This window comes from Urocitellus parryii, chromosome 5, assembly GCF_045843805.1.
Source record: "Urocitellus parryii isolate mUroPar1 chromosome 5, mUroPar1.hap1, whole genome shotgun sequence".
Taxonomy (NCBI): Eukaryota; Metazoa; Chordata; class Mammalia; order Rodentia; family Sciuridae; genus Urocitellus; species Urocitellus parryii.
The window spans coordinates 174,367,781-174,376,314 of NC_135535.1; positions in this window are offsets into that span (position 1 = coordinate 174,367,781).

Genomic DNA, 8,534 nt, shown 5'->3' on the forward strand with positions numbered 1-8,534 from the left:
GAAGCCAGGTGCCATGGTGCATATCTATAAGTGACTTGAAGGAGGATTGCAAGTTCCAGGCCAGCCTCAGAATTTTAGCAAGACTCTATCTCAAAATAAAATATGAAGTGGCTGGGCGCTGTGATGCATGCCTGTAATCCCAGCAGCTTGGGAGACTAAGGTGGAAGGATCGTGAGTTCGAAGCCAGCCTCAGCAAAAAAAAAAAAAAAAAAAAGTGAGGAACTAAGCAACTCAGTGAGACTTTGTCTCTAAATAAATACAAAAAAATGGCTGGGGATGTGGTATAGTGGTCAAGTACCCCTCAGTTCAATCCCTAGTACCAAAAAAATAAAATAAAATATGAGAAGGACTAGGGATATAGCTTTGTGTTAAAGCTCCCCTGGGTTCAATCCCTAGTACTCTCCCCCAAAAGAATAACTTTTTTTCCTTTTAATTTTTCTTTCTTTCTTTAAAGAAATGGGGTCTCATTTTGTTGCCCAGGGCTGAAGTGATCCTCCTGCCTTAGCATCCCAAATAGTTTGAACTGCTCCTGGCTCCTTTTAAAATTTTTGACAGTTCTGGAGCTTTAACCCAGGCATTCATGCTAGACAAGTGTGGTTACCAAGCTACATCTTTAACCCTCCTTTTAAAATTTTTGTTGGAAATAAAAGAGGGGCTGGGGATGTGACTCAGTGGCAAAGTACCCCTGCATTCAATCCCCAGTATAAATAAGTGAATAAATAAATAAATAAAATTTCATTGCAGGCTAGGCATATACCTCAGTGGTACAGTACTTGCCCAGCTGTATGAAACCCTAGGTTCAATCCCTGGCACCACTAATAAGTAAATATTTTTTAAAAAACAGATCTGATCATGACATTCTTGTACTACATTCCTTCTAGATGTCCTACAATTCATAATACATCTAAACCCTTTAGTATGGCAATGGGTTCCTCATGACCTGCCTGCCTCAGCCTTTATCTCCTGCCATCCCATTCATACTCTACGCTTCTGTGAAACTGCACAAACTACTGTTCCTCAAAGGTACTGTGTAGTTGTATCCACATTGATCAATACTCAGCCTAAGTACTCAGTGTAAGGGTCTTTCTGGGTATATTCTCATACCACTGGAGTTCCTCAGACCCCGGTTGGGTTGGGTGTCCCTCTGGTATAAGCTGTCAACCTAAAACTCAAGTTGAAGCACACCAAAAGTGGGAACAAAGAATTTTATTCCAGCCAAAGTGAGGCCACTTGGGGAGGCATGTATCCTAGTTGCCCAGAATAAGTGCTCTGAGGTTTTATAAAATATTGTTTATAACTTGTAGTGTTACCACCAAACAACATCCTCATCTCTTTTTTCAAGTTGGTTGGAAATTACATCACTTGCTAGTCAGGAATTATGATTGGTGCTGACAAAAGTTAAGCTGTTTTATAAGGAATGGACAGGATACAGTCTCAGTTTCTGGGTAGTCTGCAGGCAGGGGTCCATTATACAGATGGTCACTAGAGTTAATAAACAATGTTTTTCAGAAATCTGGGGTTTGGCCTAGTACAAATGTCAGTTTGCATCTGGGAGTGGGTGTGTCTGCTTCAGTTCAAAGCTTCAGCTTTAACAATGACCAGATTTAACAATGCCTCCTGACTCCATTTTCCTTGCCTTTTTTTTTTTTTTTTTTTTAGTTGGGTGGTTATGAAGGATTGAACCCAGGAGCACTGACCACGGAGCCACATCCCCGGCCCTTTTTATTTTTTGAGACAGGGTCTTGCTAAATTGCTTAGGGCCTTGCTAAATTGCTGAGACTGACTTTGAATTTGTGATCCTCCTGCCTCAACCTCCCAAGCTGCTGGGATTAGAGGGGTGTGCCACTATACCTGGCCTTATTTTTATTTCTTGACAAAGCCCATATCACTCTCTGCCTATGTCAGTATAATTCAACACTTACCATATTTCAGTGTAATATTTTTTTTTCTTCTTTTCTTATCTTCTTAAGGGTCAACAAACAAAAAAATAAATCCCTTTCTCAGCCAACATATATCCTTTTTGACCAGCTAGGTGTCTTTCTCTTAAGAGTTTGAGCAAAGAAGTAGGAGCTCCTATTGTTCAATCCCCAGGACTCAACCCTGTACCAGGCACAAAAACTGGAGCTAAAGAAATGTGGATGGAAATAAGGATGCAGTTCCCTCCTAGTGCAAGTAAATAAATTGAGGCTGTAGAGTGAAAGCCGGGAAGACACATCAGGTGTTGTCTTGAAAGCAAGTTTTCCTCTTCCTGGCTCGGGGGTCTCCTTTTTTCTGTTGGTGTGGGTAGAAGAACTTTCTGAGGAGGTGGGCCTCCCAGACTCAGAAGCACAATCCTGATTAGCACAAGTCTGTGATTGATTTAGGAGTTGCCTGGCCAGTGAGCTATCAGGGAAAGGCTTCTGTGGGTGGGGTTCTTGGAAATGTCTGTAGATTAAGAAGCTTGAAGTTGGGATTTGGTTTTGTTTGTTGTTTTTCTGCAGTGCTGGGGATGAACCCAGGGTCTCCTAAATGCGAGGCTAATGCTCTATCACTGAGCTACACCCTGGTTTTTAATTATTTGGAAACCAAATTTGTAACTTACTGTTATTTTCTGAAGAACACAGATAAAACCCATCCACTAGGTCATCATTACACATGATCACTCTAGAAATTCTAGTTACTTGCATAAATTATTATAACATCAAATATGTCCAGCCTTAACCAGGTGAAAAAAAAAAAGAAAAACAAGATTCAATCCCCAGCACCACAAAAAAGTAAAAACAAAAATAAAACAAAGAAATAGGAACAAACTATTAGCATAGGTAGTTGTCTGGAGATCAGCAGGAATGAGAAAAGGCAGGAGAGGGAAGCAAATCTAAAAGGGTTCTTGACAGGGAATTGATCCAGAGGTACCAGTGTTCTTTCTGCATTCCAGAAAGAGGCTCCACAACAAACAACTCCTGTAGACTTAGAGGCACACACCATGTTCCCAGAGTCGCTCATGCACCCAGAAGCTGTTCCAAGGGTCAGTTGACCATAATGTGACTTCTGCCAATGGTGCTAAGTCAGAAAGGTGAAAGTGATGCAAGTACACCGGTGCATGCCCTCGATTTTCACATATTACTAGAGTAAAACTTCCCCCAAACAAGCATCAGTTACACAAACACTGGGTCCAAAGAAAGTGGCCAAGGTTTCAAGTTACTGAAAACTTCTACTCACTACCCTAACAAAAACAAAAGATCTAATCATTTTAGGGCAGTTAGTTTTTTTGTAGATCTGCCCATTCTTATCTCCAGTGTTTAATCTCACTTTCTTTTGCTTTTCCCTGCCTTATGATAAACCTACCATAAATGTTGTCCCTGTTTCATTGTATACCTCAGTGTCTGCATGGGGGTAATTGCCTCATCTTAGACAATTACACCCAAAGACCAATACCCTGGTTGACTCTCAACCGCCAATAACAATATCATGCTCAAGTTTTTATTCACTTAACTACATCAGCTCTAATGTGAGGTTCTGAGAAAGGGTACACTCGAGACAGTTTTGACCAGCCACAGTGCTACATGCCTATAATCAGTTGACCAGCCTACAGTGCCTCATGCCTATAATCCCAAGTACTTGGGAGGCTGAGGCAGGGGGAGCTCAAATTTGAGGTCAGTCTGGAAAACTCAGTGAGATCCAGTCTTAAAATATTTTTTTTTTCTTTGTAAAGGTCTGGAAATGTAGCTCGATAGTAAAGACTTGTCTGGCAAGTATGAGGCCCTGGATTCTATTCCCATACTCTCCCACCCTCGCCCCCAAAGACATAGTTTTGTTAAATCAAAACTATTGAGACCGAGGGATCTCTGAAATAAAAGCATTTACTGAGTGGTACAGATGCTAGCCAGAAAAATGACTAGGTCCTAAGACAAGTTTCAACAACTGATGACAGCAAGCCTATGAAGCACCTGGAGATATATCCACTAGTCCTGGAGCTAAGAGTATTTTTATAATGAAAATTTAGGGAAGGAATGTATAAGTTGTTTACATTTTAGCTGCTAGGCAGGTACTTTTAGGGGCAATCACCTATACTTTCAGTGGTGAATCTGCAATGTCTTAGTGATGTTCTGGTGACCCATCTACCCATCAGAGCTTCTCGCTTTTCCTTTCTTCAGAATTGAGCAACAAGAAAAAACAAATCCTAGCCCTCATCTATATATCAGAAAGGACAGGTCTTAAGCATACAATCATCAAAAAGCAAAACGGTAAATGTCATTAAATAAAAATTACAAGAGGCTATTATTTTGGACTAAAATCTTACACTAACCCCAATAACCCAGAATAAAAATAAAAATGGAGTCACTCAGGCTAAAGTCTCACACTACCAAACAAAAACTAAGTTATTATCTGACTTTCCCAGAAATCCTAGGAAATAAAGCCAAATTTCCAATGGAAACAGGCCAGTTTTCATTGCAAGATACTGAAGTTCCTTCTGCCTTAATGCTTACACCAAAAAAGCTAACCTGAAATAACCTGATGTTAATCAACAGTTATTTTTCTATTCTTTAATTTCCCTGTTCCTGCTTTATAAGTAAAGTAACTTTGAAATAACCAATCTGCTTTTTGTTCTTTCTGCTTCTTTCAGCCCTTCTTGGCCTATAAAACCAACTTCTTAGGGTTGGAGATGTACTCCATAATAGAGTGTATGCTTAGCAAATGGGAGGCCCTGGGATCAATCCTCAGCACCAAATAAACCACAAAAAATAACTTATGTTGAATCCATTGAAACACCTATTCTATTTTATGGAATGAAGTGTTGCCTGATTCTAGAATCAAAAATGAATTTCTGGGCATAGTGACATAAATATATAGTCCTAACTACCTGGAAGGCTGAGAGAGAAGGATTGCTTGAGCCTAGGAGTTTAAGACCAAGCCTTGGCAACATAGTGAGACAACACACTATTGCCCACATCTACCCCACCCCCACCTCTAAAAAATAGTCAATTAAGATTTTTAAACTAGCTGGGTACAGTGATGAGCTCCTGTAATCCCAGCTGCTTGGGAGGCTGAAGCAGGAGGATCTTGAGTTCAAAGCCAGCCTCAGCAAAAGCAAGGTACTAAGCAACCAGTGAGACCTTGTCTCAAAATAAATTAAAAAATGGGGCTGGGGATGTGGCTCAGTGGTTGAGTGCCACTGAGTTCAATCCCCAGTATTCTCCCCCACCTAAAAAACAAATTAAAAGTAAATTGTTATAATTTTTATAATTAAAAGTAATATTTAAACTGAGTTTTGAACACTGAATAGAAATTAACTATGGCTGGTGTGGATGTAGAACGAATTTTTGCAGTCCATCCTGTATTATAATATAGTAGGCATTTTATAGACTACTTGCTGATTTGAAGAATGAATTAACCCTGTCCCTCTCAATAGGACAAATCAAATGTAAGGAAAATTCTTCATTGGAAGGAACCATTGGAAAGGATTTAGGGCAATTTCCCTTGTAATCAGCCTTTCACAATAATTAACCACATAGGAGTAATCCCTTTTTCTTTACTATTTTTCCATTATGGTTGCTTTTCTCTCTACTGATGGGCTAATTTCTGCAAATGTTTATACCTAACATCCTCTTGTTGCTAATTATGTTTGTTTTAGTTTATTTTGTTGCTGTTTGTTTTGGTCAACAGAGATGACAAAAATAGCATTGGCAGCTGTCACTACTGTAACAGGGCTTAAGACTCTTCATTTTTGCTCATAAATGTCCAATAGATGGCTAAAAGCAGGATTAAAGACTTGGCATCTTTTCCTCCATTTTGCATCTGTCTCCTTGATTCTGAGTCACCTGTGATTACATGAACAAGGTCTGTCCAGGTGCAGTGGTGCACGTCTCTAATCCCAGTGACTCAGGGCACTGAGGCAGGAGGATCACAAGTTCAAAGCAAGCCCCAGCAACTTAGACTCTATCTCAAAAAATAAAAAGAGTTGAGGATACGGCTCAGTGGTAAAGTGTCTCTGGGTTCAGTTCCCAGTACAAAACAACAACAACAAAAAGCCCAATATATGATGGGATAAACATCTTGTGATGAGTAGAAACTAACCCCCAGAGAACGGTAACTTTTTTAAGAGAAGACCCTGCCTGTCCTATTCTGATATAATGATGGAAAGACCATGCCTCATCAGGATCATCTGCTTTGGTGGCTGTGCAATTCCTCTGGCTATCTGGAGCCCCCACCATTGTCTTCATTACCCTTTCTATAAAACTTTAAAGTCATTGTCAGACCCTGGAAAACAGGGCTGTGTAGCTACACGGGTTAAAGTTCCTTTCATTCTTCTCACCATTACCTTTTCTGTTTGGTTTTTGGAGAAAGTTGCCAGACCTGATTTGTTGGATCATCAGAGTCAGGCTCCTGGCCTAGAACTTTGGTAAAATTGCCAGTAACAACTGCGTGTGCAAGAATAAAACACAGTCCCTCACAAAAAAACTTCCTGTCAGTCACTAAAAATTTTTAAGTACTTACTAATTATGATATAAAAGGGGTTGAAATGTAGCCATCTATAAATTTGATAGTGTTAGAAAGAACAGGGCGCTGCTGCAAAGAATCAAACACGTGCTCGAAAATAGCTCAGCAAGGCCAACTTCTACAGAAGAATGCCCTCCTGAACAAAGTTTTGCAAGCAGGCACACTTGCATGGGCAGTCTGCCTGTTTTTATCCTTAAGTAGCACTGCCTCTTGCTCTGATAGGAAGAGCTCAAGGTTGCAATCTACATGACTGACTAATTTTAAAATTGGGACTGGCAAAGGGAAGGGCTATCATTAAAAGGGAGATTAAGGCTAAATACTATATTGTGAAAATGGACCATCTGACTTTCTATTTTTTTTATAATAGGCTAAAATTAAAGCTACCCCAAGTTTTGGGCATAATTTCAAGTATGCAAAATCATAATTTTGTCATATTATCTAACATTTGTTGAGTCCTCATGTACCATTCACTGTACTAGGCACACTCTGTTATCTTTGTAATCAAGGTAGCTGTGTTAGTTGAGTATTATAATTATTCTCATGTTAAAGATATGGAAATTAGGGAGGCTCATTAACTTATTCAAGTTCACATGGAAGAAAATGGTGTCACTGATATTCAAACTCAAGTCTGAATAGCCCCAGAGCCTGTTTTGGTATAACATAAAATATATTGGCTCTTTGTCCCCAGTTCCTGTCACAGAGCTCCTAATACCCCAGAAATTTCTTGAGGATTGTCTCTGTTATTTATAACAGACCCTTTCTGATCATAACTGAGTTTATGCTAATGAGGTGATTTAGGGTGGGGTCTCATGAACCAATCACCAGAAAAACCAAGTGATAAGCAAATTAAAAGATTGCTGGGCTTGGTGGTGAACCCCTATAATCCCAGCAACTCAGGATGCCAAGGCAGGAAGATCACAAGTTCAAGACCATCCTCAGCAATTTCATGAGGCCCTAAGAAATTTAGCAAGACCCGGACATGGAGTCAGTTTTGTGGGATTCTGTCCTTATTTAACTTGTGGAATCTGATGTTATCTCCAGGTAGAAAGCATCAGAACGGAATTGTAGGCCACCCAATTGGTGTCTACAAAATTGTCTAGCATGTGGGGAATCCTGCCTAACACATCTGATCACATAAGGTTCTGGATTGTGAATGTGATAGCAGAGAGAACAGTTTTGGTTTTTCCTTTACTTCTACATGGTTCATAATTCTGCTGAAGGTGGTGCCTCTCCCATTACCTGTATATTTTATACCATGATTGCAAATGCCTGATTATTGGGGTGTTTTATTATTTTTTTAAAAATTTTTTTTGGTTGTAGATAGACACAGTATCTTTATTTATTTATTTTTATGTGGTGCTGAGGATCAAACCCAGTGCCTCATATGTGCGAGGCAGGCACTCTACCACTGAGCTATAGCCCCAGCCTCTGGAGTGTTTTATTTTCACTGATAACTTTTTGGAGCCTAGCATATTATATTCTTGTTTATAAAAGAGTCTTTATCTTTTAAAAGAATTTCCTAGTCATCCCCCCACAACAAAAAAGAAAGAAAAGAAAAAGAAATCTAGCTCTGATTTCTATTTTGAATACTTATTTAAAACTTTTTTCAACAAATATTTTTAGCTGATGCTACCATATGCAAGTCACTGTTCAAGTACTGGACTTACATTGATAACCAAGGGAAAAAAGTTTCCTGCCATCATGGGACATACATTCTTTGGAGGGGATAGGAGACTGAAGGGAAAGACAGCAATAAAAAAGTAAATAAATAAAAACAGGTTGTGTTAAATGGCATAGCAATTAAATAAAATAATGTGAGAGGGAACACTTTACTTATGTTTATCCATTTAGTATAAAGGATATTCTAAAGGATATAGATAAACAGCCCCATGAAAAGAAGCATAGGCAAGGTATGGAGTACAGAGCTGGAAAAAGGGAAGGATGGAAGAGTTTCCCTGCCCTCTTAGTGTACTGCCCTGCAAAATGCAAGCCCTGTTGTTTGTCTCTCTAAATCTATGAATGACAGGACGCTTAGATCTCTGTTGCTACTATACTAC